Source organism: Anabrus simplex, chromosome 8 (genome assembly GCF_040414725.1).
Source record: "Anabrus simplex isolate iqAnaSimp1 chromosome 8, ASM4041472v1, whole genome shotgun sequence".
NCBI classification, from domain to species: Eukaryota; Metazoa; Arthropoda; class Insecta; order Orthoptera; family Tettigoniidae; genus Anabrus; species Anabrus simplex.
The window spans coordinates 87,104,171-87,120,121 of NC_090272.1; the positions used below are offsets into that span (position 1 = coordinate 87,104,171).

Below are 15,951 nucleotides of genomic sequence, written 5' to 3' on the forward strand. Positions count from 1 at the left end.
CAACCAGAAAGAAAAATATTCTAGACGTGATGCTGATAAAACCAGATGAGCGAAATTGAGAAACTGAAGTGATCACGAAGCCGATTTTATACCCATTTTCGCCAGTTTTGAACAACCCCGGTTAAATTCACAGAATAATGGTTTGGCCACCTAATTAGGTCGATTCGACCATTGTGCGACTATAGTAGGTCTGTGATGCCCCCTTCTATTCCTTCTTAGCTGATATCATTGCCTCCCTCCCCCACGTCACCTTAAAAAAAGTAATGACAGGCATCACAATATTTTCATTCACGTTCATGATAAATTATTATTTTCAAAACGGCTCGGGTCAACGGACAGGAACAGACTATGTGCACCATTTGTGCAGCACCGTGAAGTGACAGCAACTCAGACGATTACTCTCACACCACACTTTCACAAGACCTCTTCCCTGAATACTAATTCGCTTCAGCTGGCGTCGTAATGGTATTTCATTTGAGTCTCGTAGGGATAGCGCTCGGGGTGAATGACCTCGTCACACCACAAACGTTAGCCTCAATCAATGAAGCAGCATCCAGTGATGGTAAATTTGTATCGTAATGATATTACATAAGCTTCGATGTGAGGAAATTGATGTTTTACTGAATAGACGTTCTTCGTCTGGGATGTAGCGCGTCGTATTTTATGTACATACCGCATAGCACTTCAGGACTAACACTAAAAATCAAGAAGATGTATGCAGTACATAGACCTCTGTGCATAGGACGTTTTAGACCAGGAGAAGGCAGCTGATTAACAAATACTATTTCAAATTCTTAAATGTATTAAATTTGATTACTAATAGATGAAACTAATACATGAACTGTGCCGAGAAAAAAACAGACCAAAGCAAATACAAGAAAATGACTACAAACGAGGCAAAAAATAAATAAAGATATGAGTCAAGGCTGTCCTTTGCCCCTTTACCCTTTAATGTATAAGTAGAATAAGCTACGAGCAAAAAGTACAGGTAAAATATTTCAAACTATCAACAAATGTACATATAAAGAGTTCAATAGAGTTGGTGTAGAAAGTGAGACAATTCGTACGTTCAAATTCACTTATGACAGAACTACAATAGCAGAGAAAGAAGAGGATGTGAAAAAAAAACTGCAAATAATTGACAAAATATTAGCAGAATAAAAGACGAAAATCAGCAAAAGGAAAATAGGAGTAATAGTTTCTGAGCTTGAAATAAGGATCGATGGTTCGGATACTTAGAATTACTAAGTGGATGGCAGCTGACGGAAGTAACTCTGAGGATGTAAAGTGTAAAAGCCGCTCAAACAAAAGCTACCTTCAACAAAAAGAAAAGGTATTCGCATAAAATAACGTTTACATAACAGCAAGGAAGAAATATGTCAGAAGTTTTGTGTAAAGCGAAGTCTTGTACGGATCCAAGACCTGGGCGTTCGGAAAGAGAGAGAAATACAGACTTGCCAAGTTTACTTATCGTATGGCTTTTCGTGTCGGGAGTGTCCAACGACAAGTTCGGCTCACCTAGTACAGGTCTTTCTATTTCATTTCCATAGGTGACCTGCGCATCTGGATGTGGAAAATAATGATAATGAGGTAGGAAGAGGGTGAAAACCGGTTTCGACACGTAGCCTACTGCTGTCGAATAACACCAAGAGCTCTGCTCAACCCATCCGACTGACGAATCACCATCAACAATGGCATATAACCTTACTGCGTATGAATACTGCGGAGAGGTTTGGAATTGAATCCAGGCTTTAGGCACGCAATCTTGTGATTAGAAATTGTATACCACCACCTCTCCTACCCTGCCGGCCAACATTCTGAAGGTGAACATTTTTTCGACCAACGAGACTCGAACCGGCTAACCAAGGTGTCAGGCCATGTAGCCTAGACTTCATGCCTTAACGATCATGGCCACCAGGCGGGTTTTGAATTACCAAGTATTAGAGATGTGGTACTGGGGAAAGCTACAGAAAATGTTATGGAAAGATGAAACTGGGTACGGAGCTAAATTGAAATTATTGTCGGATTTGTGAGGATTTTCATCCTCGAACTGGTGGGTAACTATATTCTGATATCTTCAGAAATTCTTTTCACTTTTTCTTTTTTCTTCCCTTTCATAATCCGTTTACCCTCCAGGGTTGGTTTTTCCCTCGGACTCAGTGAGGGATCCCACCTCTACCGCCTCAAGGGCAGTGTCCTGGAGCGTGAGACATTGGATCAGGGATATATCAGGGTTATGTCTCAAAACTCACGAGTCCCAAAACTCACGGGCTAAAATTAGTAACAAATAGTCTCAAAACTCACGAACACAAACTGGTCGCTAAAGTAAACATTCTAATGAGTCCCAAAACTCACGAATACAAACTGGTCACTAAAGTAAACATTCTAATGAGTCTCAAAATTCACGACTCCGGACAGCAGGTGCTTGCGATGACCGCAGGAGGGACGAGCTGCGCAATGAATCACGCTTCCCTTCAACCCATGTTTTTCCACCGACTTTTAGAATGGTATTTCCCATGTACTATTAACAGGAATTATCATCCTACCAAAGATCAAATTCCCCAAGTGTAACACTGATCTTTATTCAGTTATTTTGCTTGGTGCCATCGAACAGTGCACAACATGCAATTCATTTTTTCACAAAAGGGTAAAATAAATTTAGTGTACAATGGTTATAGGTTTTACAAGCAACGAGAGAACAAGTCGGGCGAAACAGTATGGTTTTGCTATAAAAGACTGTCATCCGCGTATGCCGGTAAAGTGATAACTGCAAGTGACAATAGTGTTTTTAGTGAAACAGTCCACCAGTGTGTACCTGATGAAGCAAGCCTCGATGTGTACAAAGCAGTCAGCCAGGCCAAGAAACGAGTTCGCGAAGAGCATGGAACATCAGTTACACAGGTAAGTTAAACATTTTTTTTTACAATTGGTTACGTCGCACCGACACAGATAGGTCTTATGGCGACGATAGAATAGGGAAGGACTAGGAGTGGGAAGGAAGCGGCTGTGGCCTTAATTAGGGTAAAGCCACAGCACTTGCCTGGTCTGAAAATGGGAAACCACGGAAAACCATCTTCAGGGCTGCCGACAGAGGGGTTCGAACCCAGTTGCTTGCCCCTGAACTCGCGGCCAACTCACTCGTTTTTATTTTTGAAGAGTCCGCAGACGAAATTAAAGACCGTTAAAAATCGCGCGCGTGTCTACTCGTGCATTGTAGCTAACAGCCTGTTATCTGTGTCGTTTCAATAGAAATTGAGCCGATGACCTAGCTGTTATGCCCTTTCAAACAACAAGCATTAATAGAAATGGTTTATAAATTATATTTGTTCCGAGTAAGTGAGTACTTAAGACATATTTGTACTATTGGTTATTACTATAAGTTAGGTGCAAGAAGGTAAGGATAATATTTTTTGTTACAGGCCTACACAGAAGAATTTGAATCCTTGCAGCAAAGAGGATATGAATTTATCACCAGGGTACCTCAATTTTCCAGTGTAAAATTATCACTCTACAGGCACCGAAATAAAGCCCAGGGAGTCCAAAAAGAGCCAAAACATCGAAACGACATTAATTTAGATGAGGACACTCTACGCATGACCGATGGCAGTACATTTCTTCTTGCAGACAACAGGGATGGAGAAAGAATATTAGTATTTTCAAGCGCAAAGGGAAGAAGAGAATGTCTCAAAGCGCATAGGACATTTCTAATGGATGGTACTTTCAAAAGTTGCAGCAGCCAGTTTTCACAGCTATATACAATACATGCTGATCTTGGAAGCACCAGCGAGGAAACAAACATAACACCTGTCATATTTGCTCTTCTCCCTAATAAGACCACGTGAACATACGCTAGATTATTTAATATCATAAAACATGAGATCCCAGAATGGAACCCAAATGAAATAAACGTCGACTTTGAGGCAGCCGCTATCAAAGCAATAAAAGAAGTATTTCCTTCTATCAAAGTGCAAGGATGCTTCTTCCATTTATGTGAAAGTCTCTGGCGAAAGGTTCAGGAAGTCGGCCTCACTGAAGCCTACAAAACGAATCAGGAAGTCCGACAAACAATTACAATGTGTGCGGCACTTGCCTTCCTGCCGCCTGAGGATATAGACGAGGGGTGGACCTACATTCATAGTAACGCCCCCGAAGACCAAATGTTGACGATATTTTTTGACTATTTTGTCGATCATTGGCTACAAAATCCACTAGTTCCAGTGGAAACGTGGAACTGCTATAACAGAAGACACAGAACAAACAATTATGTGGAGGGGTGGAATCACCAAATAAACAATGTTCTGGGAAGACCTCACCCTCGAATAAAAGACTTAATAAAAGGGCTTAAGCAAGAAGCTGAGAAATCAGATAAGAAGATTATGAGGATTGAGTTGAACCTAGAGGGTTTAAAAAGAAGAAAGAAATACTACCAACTTGATAAGAGGATCGAACGAAACACAAAAAAAATATGAGGAGACAAGAGATGTAGGTGCATTTCTGAGAGTCACTTCCTTCATCCTTAAGATGGGTTAGACAGAAAGTAAATCTTTTCTTGTTAAATTAATCATGTAAATATGTAGACAAAAGTAATGGAAATAGTGAAAGAAGACCAATTGAACCAAATTAAGCATACTAAACCAATTGACAGAAATATATAAATAGTAAAAAAATATATAAAAATACATAAAAATAAAATGCATTGAAAAAGACAAAGCTTTACAGCGGCTTATGGAACTAGGCCTTCATTTGAAAGGCCGAGTGCGGTTATCCGCGCGGGTCCATGGCGTCCGTGGGTTTCTCAACCCGCTGTCGCGTATACTTTGTATGAGGCTACACGACAGGCCCACCTCTTGATGAGAGAGGTGCCAATTACAAGAGGGCACACAGTTCCGGCTGGCGCTAACAATGGACCTTGTCACACAATTCCGATTAAATTTTCAAATATCTACAGTCGTTATGTGGGTAGGTTGTAGTGATTGAAAAATCGAATATAAATTATTCGCTTATTCGATTATTTAATTTTATTCTATTAATCCATTTTTCGTTTATTCAAATACAGTATTTCTTCGATTCGATTATTTTTTCGATTATTCATTTGAAATTCCATTCGAATGACTGGGGCAAATAGATAGTGAACGTTTTCGAAATAATGGCACGAAAAGTAATCCTAACGTCATCAACTCATCAATCGCATCACAGGGAAATTAAAATCACCTATCTCCACCCCCTTACAGGAAGTGCACGGGTAGGACGAACGGTCTCTGATAAGCTTTCCGAGAATAAAGCGAACTCATGCTGCTCACGTATGAATGAGTCGTGCACTCAGATGCCATTACATAAAATGCGAAGATTAATATATTGCATCACGCGCCAACGCGGTTACGCGAAGTGCAATGCTATAGTATTGGCTACTTGGCTCACCAAATTTCTCAAGTCGTAAATTAAAATGCGTCAGATTTTTGTACGAAATATGGCGAAGTCGTTGGTCGCTATCTTTGAAATGATTTCGCTAAATGACTTCAAAGAGACTCCAGATCGATGATGATGGTGATATTTAGTGATTTTGGTTCTTTCCCACGCCAAGAAAAAGTGTAAATGGTCAATACAAATCAGTAAGGGATGAAAACAATGAATGTTGGTGGTGTTACTGTAAAATGAAATGGTGTATGGCTTTTAGTGCCGGGAGTGTTCGGCTCGCCAGGTGCAAGTCTTTTGATTCAACGCCCGTAGGCGACCTGCGCTTCGTAATGAGGATGAACTAATGATGAATACAACACATACACCCAGTCCCCGTGCCAGCGGAATTAACCAATGATGGTTAAAATTCTTGACCCTTCCAAGAATCGAACCCGGGACCTGTGTGACCAAAGGCCAGCACGGTAACCATTTAGCCATGGAGCCGGACTTGGTGGTGGTTATTACTGTTTTAACGGGAAACCTAATACCGTCGGGGTTCGGAAAAGAACAAGAGTTGACTAAGGATAGATGAAAGCAAGTAGACTGCCACAAGTGGGTGGAAGCAATGCCCGGATTCAGCAAAGGGCCCCGAGGTCGCCAACCCACGTTCTCTTGCTCAATCAGTCAATCAATCAACCAATCACTACTGATATGCATTTAGAGCAGTCACCCAGGTAGCAGATTGCCTATCAGTTGTTTATCTAGTCTTCTCTTAAATAATTTAAGAGCTCCTGGGGCCCCCTTTTAGTCGCCTTTTACGGCAAACAGGGGGTACTGTGGATGTTATTCTGCCTCCCCAACCCTCAGGGGTAAAATAATGGGTGGTTAATGAAAGAGACAGAGGTGTATAATTATTATTTAAAAAAAAAGATATTTTGCTGTTGTCTTAAAGCTAATATAATATATTTTTCCCCTTTCACATAAATTTATAATAATGGCGTGTGGCCTCCGGGGATGTCTGCTGCAGGTCTTTAGAGCTGAAGCCGTACAGGCGATCTGCACGTCTGTGAGGATGAGGCCCTACCTAAGGTGAAGTCTAATGCTGAAGACGGCACGAACACCCAGTCCCGGAGCCATAGGAATTAACTAATGAAAGTTAAAATCTTCTACCCGACCAGAAACCGAACCCGGGACCCCCTGGACCCCTTGGACCAAAGGCCAGCATGCTAACTATTCATGAATAAAGCCGGACGACATCAAATTAAAGTAGGTATATTGTCCGCTGTCAGTCAAAAGAAACTGTCAGTTGGTAGTACTGGGGCTTAGATCCATTATGCGGCCAAGGCGGCATTTACTTCAATAAGGATTTTTTTTTGCTAGTTGCTTTACGTCGCACCGACTCAGATAGGTCTTATGGCGACGGTGGGACAGGGAAGGGCTAGGAGTGGGAAGGAAGCGGCCGCGGCCTTAATTAAGGTACAGCCCCAGCATTTGCCCGGTGTTAAAATGGGAAACCACGGAAAACCATTTTCAGGGTTGCCGACAGTGGGGTTCGAACCTACTATCTCCCGAATACTGGATACTGGCCGCACTTAAGCGACTGCAGCTATCGAGCTCGGTAATAAGGAATTTTATTTAGAGATATACATCAAGACAGTTAATTCACTCATTTAGTTTCAACATTTGGAGATTCATTTGGAAAAAAATGCGTGTTTCTATTTTTCGTAAGAGTTCATCTATTCGCTTATTTCAGTCGATTATCTACCCGACACACTTAAAGAGAAAAATTTATTAATGGCGCATATAACTGAATGATATTTGAAACTCATTCCATTATTTGATTTGATTATTCATTCGATTATTTAAATAATCGGATAGAAGTTGTTGGATTATTAAAAGTATTCCATTATCCCATCACTAATAGGGTGGACATTTATCCATTCAAAGAAGAACTGGCCCTGCTCGTGAGTTTTGAGACTGGCCCAGGTTAAGAAACCTGTTCTTACTAATCCTCTTCATGGAATTCGTGAGTTTTGAGACTCGTGAGTTTTGAAACTCGTGAGTTTTGGGACGACACGTATATCAGTACGTCGCGTCGGCCAGGTGGCTTTACCTGCTATGCTGAACAGGCGCCTTGTTGGGGGATGGGAAGATCGGAAGGGATAGGTAAGGAAGAGGGAAGGAAGCGGCCCTGGCCTTAAGTTAGGTGACATCCCGTCATTTACCTGGAGGAGAAGTGGGAAACACGGAAAACCAGTTCGAGGATGGTTGAGGAGGGAATCGAACTCCCCTCTACTCAGTTGACCTCCCGAGGCCGAGTGGCAGCTATTTTACCAATCCTAGCCCTTTCTGAACTCACCGTGGGCAAAAAGCTGTGAGTGTTGCTGCGAAATTAACGCAAAAAAGAGGGCATAAAATAAAATACAGTTAAGAGAAAATTTCCGAACTGTGCCTGGATTTAGAGGAAAGTATCGTTTCTACCGAAAATACCTCAGCTGTGTCTAGCACTGAATTGTGCCAGGTTCTTACCACCTCTCGTGGGAAATCACATGTTTAATTCTCATTGTCCCAAACCCGATGGTCGACAGATCAAAAAAGTATTTCATTTTTCTTCCCTTTCCTACGCCGGTATCTTCCCTCTGATAATTTCGCTGTATAGTCCCTTGAAACAAAAATCGTCATTACATGTCAAATTCTCCTTTTACTTTTCGATTTTGGATTTTAAAAATAGACAGGAGACCATGGACTGAAAAAACAAACGTTTAGAAGGGTTCAACAACCTCAAAACTCGATAGCTAAGAGAGCTCCGCATGCATAGGCAAGGTTCAATAGTCCACTAGGTGCGGGTAACTGGATGTGGGTAGTTTATAACGATTTGTCCTCACCGTAAACACCCACTTTTCTACCATGACACACAAGCTTCCTAACAGGGGAGGATTGCTTCTTTTACCACACGTACAGAAGAATGTATATTTTTTTACAATTCGCTGACACACCGACGATGGGATAGTAAAGGGCTAGAAATGTGAAGGAAAGGCCGTGGCTATAATTACGGTACAGTCCCAACACTTGTCTAGTGTGAAAATGGGAAACCACGGAAAACCATCTTCAGGGCTGCCGGCAGTGGGGTTCGACTTCGAACCCACTATCTCCCGAATGCAATCTTACAGCTGCGCGCCCCTAAGCACACGGACAACTCGCTCGGTAACAGAAGGATTAATCAACTGTACAGTATACCTGTACTCATAACAGCAGCAGCAGCTATTTCCCTCCCTTAGTTTATAGTGTTACGTGTTGAACTGTTCAACTTTGTCGAAAGGCAGCCTTGGCAGTCAACGAAGCACATGAAATTAAAATAATACAGTAATAAAGAGTGTACGATATTTCGTATAGGATGCTTGCAATAGACTCATTTAAGAGACTGCAATATCTTCGGTCGTCTGTTCGCTGTATGTGTTTGGACAGTGTTGTACAACTTTCCGCATTCCAGAGTAGGGGCAGCGTGCCTGCCTTTTCGATTCCCGGCCAGTCCACGGGTTTTAATTCTGAATGGGGTTCACTCAGCTTCGTGGGACCAACCCAGGGGCTATTTAATATGAGAGGCAGTGGGCACGGTCACGAGAACTAAACTATACGGCCGAGGATATCGTCAAGCTCACCATGTGTCACTTCACTGTCTGCAGCCCTTAATGGGCTGTTGCATCACAGTTTTTGTTGTTTGGACTTCTTCTTTTTCTTCTCCTTCTTCATATTAACATTGTAATTTTTTAATATATTAACGCCAGTGTTTTTTAGTACACTGTACTCTGTCCATCAGGGCAGCCTCAGTACTTGGGGGAGTCTTGTAAATAAATGAAACGGTGATTGCAAAATCATCCCAAGTCTTATGTTTTTACGAAATCGGGTTTTTCGCGGCATGTTTTTGTATGAAGTGGACCGCATCCACTGACGAAGAAAAACTACCCAACTTTGCATTTGACTGCCGTGTATAACGACAGCTGAATGTTAGTCAGCTCAAAAGAATACCAAGTCCAGGACTTGGGAAGTTCTTGAACTCACCTTCCATCTTGCATAGCGCTAATGTCACCAAAGGAAGGATAGGTGGAAGACATTTCCTGTGCATTGTTTAGAAACAGGAAAAGTTATTGATTTCGAAGAAGGTTTCAAGAAATACTTGAAATCCAGCGTAACAAAAGTCAAAGAGATGTTTTGCGTTACAAAGTATAAATTGTTCAAATTTGATAGTCGCTATGTGAATGAAGTTAGCGTAGATAAAACAATGAGTGGGAAAATGCCAGAGTACTTCCGCAATTTAAAATCCAATATAAAGCCGATAATTCCTGAATGTAAGGCTTACAACAAAGCAATCACAATTCAGCAAAAGAAACTTGATCAACTATCACCCATCATTTTGTCCAATTCTGGCTATAGTTTGGCCTAGAAAAAAGCCTAATGAAGGGCGTTGGAATCAGCACCCTGAAGGGTTCATTAACCATCCTCAGGAACAGTATTTACAACCACATGCTGTGAAGTTCATTAAGTCACTTGTTGGATCTAGTAATCCACGTAACGAGGTCGAGGACGGAGATTATGGTGTTGTAGAAAAACCGTGAAAGAATACTTTAAGGAATGCTTTGCAAATAGTGCAATGAGCATTTCAGGAACTATTTGATGTATATGTATTCAGAGAAGCAGTACAAGTATTTCATTTTTTCCTGTATCTTGTAATAATGCACTATCTTGCAATAACAAATATTCAACCAGAATAAAACTCATGTTTCTTCAATATAAGGAGCATTGATTTCAAAAACATCCCAAGTCCACCGACGATCACACAAAACTTACAAAATTCCCCTTTTCTGGAAATGGGGAGTGTCTGTGTCATTTCCATCTTAAGAATTTTGTGGGAAAAGCGCAAGAAACGTAAAATAAAAGGCACATGGAACGTACTAATGATCAGGTTTGGTACAACTGTTAAGAAGTCATCTTCCTCGTCTGGATTGCTCATGGCATCCGATAATATTCAGCTACTGAAATGCATGTGGACGAAATACTGATTTATTTTTTGGAAGTGGAAATGGCACCTTTTGACTCCTCAAATATAGACCGAATGGATGACTATTGTATGGGATTACAAAAGTTTGGCTGCTGTAACTATTTTTAATATAATCCAGCTCTGGACTTGGCATGTTTTTGAAGTCATCGTTACAAATAAATGCTACTACTACTACTACTACTACTACTACTACTACTACTACTACTACTACTACTACTAGTGTTATACTTGAGGACAAGCCTTATATCACTACTCTCTAGCGGCAGCCCGGTGTCTATTAGCGGCTTGTAGGATTTACTACGTCTACTGTAGCCGGAGTTGCCAAATCGTGTACTGCACTCGACACGAAGAAAGGGTAAAGACTGAAGAGAGTGTGGAAGAAAGTGGTCTGGCAACCTCTTCACACCAAACAAGGATCACTTAGAACTCGTTAACACTGCGGTCAGGTGTGACTGACAGCTGGCTTCCAGCTCGCTTTCACGAACTGAAGGCGTCATGTTTTTTCCCCAAATATTCTACTACTAGTCCGGCCCCGCGGTGAAGGGAGAAACGTGTCCGCCTGTCACCCGGCGGCCCCGGGTTCGATTCCCGGCCGGGTCAAGGGTTTTTAATTGTAAATCATTAATATCCCTGACCTGGGGACTGTTTGTTTGTGCCGTCCTTAACGTTCCTTTCCTCACATTCAACACTTTACACTTCCGCCATTTACATAATACACGCAGGTTCCTCACATATGGTGCAAGTAGGGGCAAAAGATCTTCATAGGTCGACGCCCTGAACAAATAGCATTTAAAATACTACTACTACCACCATTATCTGGCTCCATGGCTGAGTGATCAGTGACTTAGTCTCCGGTCCTTGGATACTTGTACTGCTTCTCTGAGTAAATATACATAAACTAGTTCCGAAAATGCCCATTGCACTATTTGCAAAGCATTCCTTGAAGTTCGATTCGTGCCCGGGTCGACGGATTTTAATCTTAAATGGTTAATTACTTTGGCTGTCCCCAGTATATCTGCAATTCATGTACCAGGCGTTGATTCACCCACTGCACGAGAAGTAAAAAAAAAATCCGAAAGACTACATAGGTCTATCCTTACTACCTGTTGCTTATAAAGTTCTATCTAAAAGCCTCCTAAACCGACTAAAGAAACAAAGAGACCATTTGATTAGGGAGTATCAAGCTGGTTTTAGGAAAGAACATTCGTGTTGTGAACAGATATGAAATCTGAAGACGATTCGCAGAAGCACCAACACGACAGTCACTTGAAGGAAACGTATCACTCTGTGGACAGACAGACCTTGTTTGACACGTTAGAACTTAGAGTGGACAGAAAGACCAGAGAACTGATTCGTCAGACGCTCACACACACAAAATCAAAGGTGAAATTTTTGGGGGAAATTTCTGACACGTTTGAAGTACACACGGGTGTTCGACAAGGATACAGACTCTCTCTCTCTCTCTCTCTCTCTCTCTCTCTCTCTCTCTCTCTCTCTCTCTCTTCTGTTTAACTTGGTTTCCGATAAAGTCATCAGAGAGTGGGAAAAGGATATCATAGGCATAAACATCGTGACTGCTGGGAACAAAATCAAAGTGAAATGCTAGCGATCATCACTAAGAATGAGGAGGAAACTAGGTATGTGATCGAGACATTACACACAATAGCATCAAAGACAGGCCTTAAAATGTCATTCGAGAAAACTAAGTGCAAGAAAGATAAAATTGAAACGGCATATGGGACAATTTCACAGGTATATTTTTTTACTACCTTAGAGAAATAATTGATCGTTCGTGATTAGACAGTTTGACCAATACAGAAAGGGCTTCAAAATTTCAGAGGGCATTTAGACTAACATAAGATCGCTACATTAAACGAGCAATGTCAAGCAATGCTAAACTGAAACATTATAAAACAGTTGTCCTACCGGAAGCTCAATACGCATCAAAAACCTTAGCTTTAGGAGGTAATTCTAAAATTAATAATATAATATTTATTCTTCCTCAAATGACTGAAGTTACCAAAGCGACAAAGGATATCAAGCAATATAAATCTTAGTACCTAATCTAATTACAATGCAGAATAAAAAATGACAATTCTATTGATTATGTAGAGAAAACAATACTGATTCACAAAGAAGCAGCAGATACATTCCTTTAGTTGAGTTAATTAAGTGGATGGATTGTAAAGGTGATGCCTCAAGATCGATATTGAGGCTCTCAATGTTTGAAAAACAAGAACGTATTTTTAGGATGGATAAGGGACACAAAAGAAGATTACTCGATGTACTTAAATTCCCAAAATAGGAAAATAAATTGGCTGGAGGAAAGAAGAGGGGACCTGAATGAATTGAACATCGGGGGAAGACATCATGAGAAATCGCTAAGTCTTCAGGATCTCAGTAATTAAACACACATTTATGGTGGAAACTAGCAGCAGGACTGGTACAAAGTGGCCAGAGGAACGGGAGAGACAACACAGTGAGTTCATGAAGAGATTTTGGAAGAATAGGAAAGCGAAAGTCATCAAGCCAATGAGCAAGTTCCAACGCGCTCTATGAATGGCCAAAACGAAACAAGAAGAAGAATACTACGTACAGTTACATTATATTATTATTATTATTATTATTATTATTATTATTATTATTATTATGAGTTAAGATCCCTTTCAATACATTACATTTTTAAGGGATACCCGTGTGTCAGAATTTTATCCTGTAGGAGTTCTTTAAAGTGCTAGAAGCACCCGTGAATGCCATCGACGTTATCCAGGATCGAACCTGTTATATTGGGAACACAAGGCCAGTGAGTTACATAGGCATGTTGGAATTCACCTTTCACAGCCCCAGAGTGTTCGATATGAAGCCGAGTAAAGCACTATCTTTTCACTGGCAGTTAAAACACGCTGTAAAAGCATGAAAGGGACTATCTTGGGATTTATAACCTACTCCTTAGTATTCACATCCAAATCCGCAATAAAAGACGAAGACAAAACGTGCTGCTTATGCAACAGCGAAGTCGGGTAGTCACAAGGTCAGACCTTCTCGGTGCTTATGTCCTCGAGGCCTCTTACACGCGCCCTTGCAAGGTCGCCAGCTCGACACATGTTTCTTACGAGTAATTGCTGGAAAACGCTGCCGTGGGCTATTTGTTATGAATAGAGGATTCGATCACGGGATCCCAACCGCTTTTCAATCCCGAAATTTCCGGGATTAAGTTTTCCTGATCCCGAGATTTTCGGGATTGGCATTATTTTTTAAAGTTGAAAACTAGACTGCGTGAAGGGAAACGCTCAGTCAATGTGTCAGCCATCTCGTTTTATTCGTCAATTTGTCACTGACATCAGCCATCTTGTTTTACCAGTTGAATTTAGTAGCGTTTGCGCCAGGAGACTGAGAGTGAAAAACTGCGCTTCTTATTAAGCGAGTTGAATACCATCTTTTGTTGCTTTTTTAGTTGATTTGTGATTAGTAGGTACTTGAATTTATGATATCAATAATAAACGAATACAATTCTTGCAGTTCTGAGAAGTTATGTTCAAATTGCACTAATGCAGTTTCATTCTCTTTAAAGGTATTTACGACAGACTATTAGTGATTATGTCTCTATCTAAAGAAAGTTTTTTCGTCAAACAAAAAAGAAGGGCAACGTCGGTGTGGAGCTATTTTTTGGCGTTAAATATAGCAAAACAGCGCAGTGTAAATATTGTCCGGCTATATTAATAATCTTAGGAGGGTCAACCATACTCATCCTTCAACCAAACATGGCAAAAATGTTATTACAAGCAAAGTCGTTCTCATCAACTAGCCAAAGTTCAACTAGCCAAAGTAGAAAGAACCACCACCGCTGAAGTGAAAACATAGCTCCCTTGAGGACTTTTTAAATTAAAACATATTTTAAACGTGTTAACCAGAATGACAGCCTTAGACGGATTTTCTTTTAATATCTTCAGTGGCTTGGTGATGAGACACTGGACGCGTTGTTATTTCTCAGATAATATTTTCGCAATTCATACTAGAATGTTCCTTTTAGATTACCTTTCTTTATATTTAAGAGAAATGTGAACTACCTACTTACTATATTGTTTCATGAAAGTAGTCATTTAGTTGATGCTAAGAGAGATTTTTTGTTCAGTTTTAAAGTTTATTAGCATAGTTTCTTACATAAACGTTTTTCAGTCTATGTACTTTTAAAGAGATCTCACTGATTCTTGAAAAAGAAGAACTACATAGAGACTGAGGAGTGATTTTCCAAGTCTTGATTAGTTAGAGTGATTAGATTAGCTAGCTGTATACCGTAAAATGCGTTAATATGTTCTACATTTTGATTTGTTGATTAAAGAGTTGATTTCTGTTTTTTTTATTTGGAACCCTCAACATCGGAATAATCTCAAGATCCCTGGATTTTCTAAGTATAATCCCAAAGTCCCGGGATTAGAAATAAGGGGTGGGGTCGAATTCTCTAGTTACGAACCATACAGACTTACATTACAATTTTTTTGTGGCTATTTTGCTTTACGTCGCACCGACACAGATATGTCTTATGGCGACGATGGGATAGGAAAGGTCTAGGAATGGGAAGGAAGCGGCCGTGGCCTTAATTAAGGTACAGCCCCAGCATTTGCCTGGTGTGAAAATGGGAAACCACGGAAAACCATCTTCAGGGCTGCCGACAGTGGGGTTCGAACCCACTATCTCCCGATTACTGGATACTGGCCTCACTTAAGCGACTGCAGCTATCGAGCTCGGTACAATTAAAATTAGAAAGAAAAACTCGCTTTGATGTTGCTGGAGAGATGAAACCTACTTCTCTTGGAAGATGTGTTACCTGAAGTCAACTGCATCCCGCCGCAGTTCTTCCAACGAGTCCAAGTTCGTAGAAGAACTGGGCGAGAGATTACCTAAGTTAAATCGTAGACCACACTCCCATGATATTCTAACTGTTTTAAATCTTCATTAACCTGGGGTGGTGATGGCGGTAACTGATGGGAGAGGAAGTAAAATGTAACAAACATTTTCTTCTTCTTCTTCTTCTTCTTCTTCTTCTTCTTCTTCTTCTTCTTCTTCATCTTCTTCTTCAATAATAATAATAATAATAATAATAATAATGTTGGTTTTACGTGCCACCAAATCCTTTTACAGTTTTCGCAGTTCTTTTACGTAGCAGTAAATCTACCGATATGAGGCTGGTGTATTTGATCACATTTAAATACCATCGGACCTTCACCTTGGAGTCAGAAGGTCAGCGCTCTGCCGTCTGAGCTACTCAGTGCGGCACACATCCTCTAATGACCTAGACCAGTGACGTAGGCAGAATTTCTTAAAGGGTAGGGTTTATTTTTAAGACTGATTATTCAGATGAGATTTACCTTTGTTTTTAAATTATTATTACTACTAGTATGTTCAACAAAGGTCTAAAACGCACCAATGAATATATAAAAGTAAATTGCTGTTTGACTCATCGGTCCAGAGACAAGTTTGATGTAGCTCTTCACGCCTCCCTA

The 15,951-nt window shown here is 40.6% G+C and overlaps 1 protein-coding gene and 1 long non-coding RNA gene across 4 annotated transcripts in view; one reads left to right on the top strand and one right to left on the bottom strand.

The window, feature by feature from the left end:
• Positions 1-15,951, bottom strand: part of LOC136878816 (phosphatidylcholine:ceramide cholinephosphotransferase 2) — a 724,489-nt gene that overhangs the window by 545,173 nt on the left and 163,365 nt on the right. The window lies entirely within an intron of this gene.
• Positions 13,837-15,951, top strand: part of LOC136878818 (uncharacterized) — a 154,643-nt gene continuing 152,528 nt past the window's right edge. Inside the window, exon 1 of the long non-coding RNA XR_010860844.2 lies at positions 13,837-13,870. This is a non-coding gene — a long non-coding RNA (uncharacterized lncRNA). The remainder of the gene's footprint in view (positions 13,871-15,951) is intronic.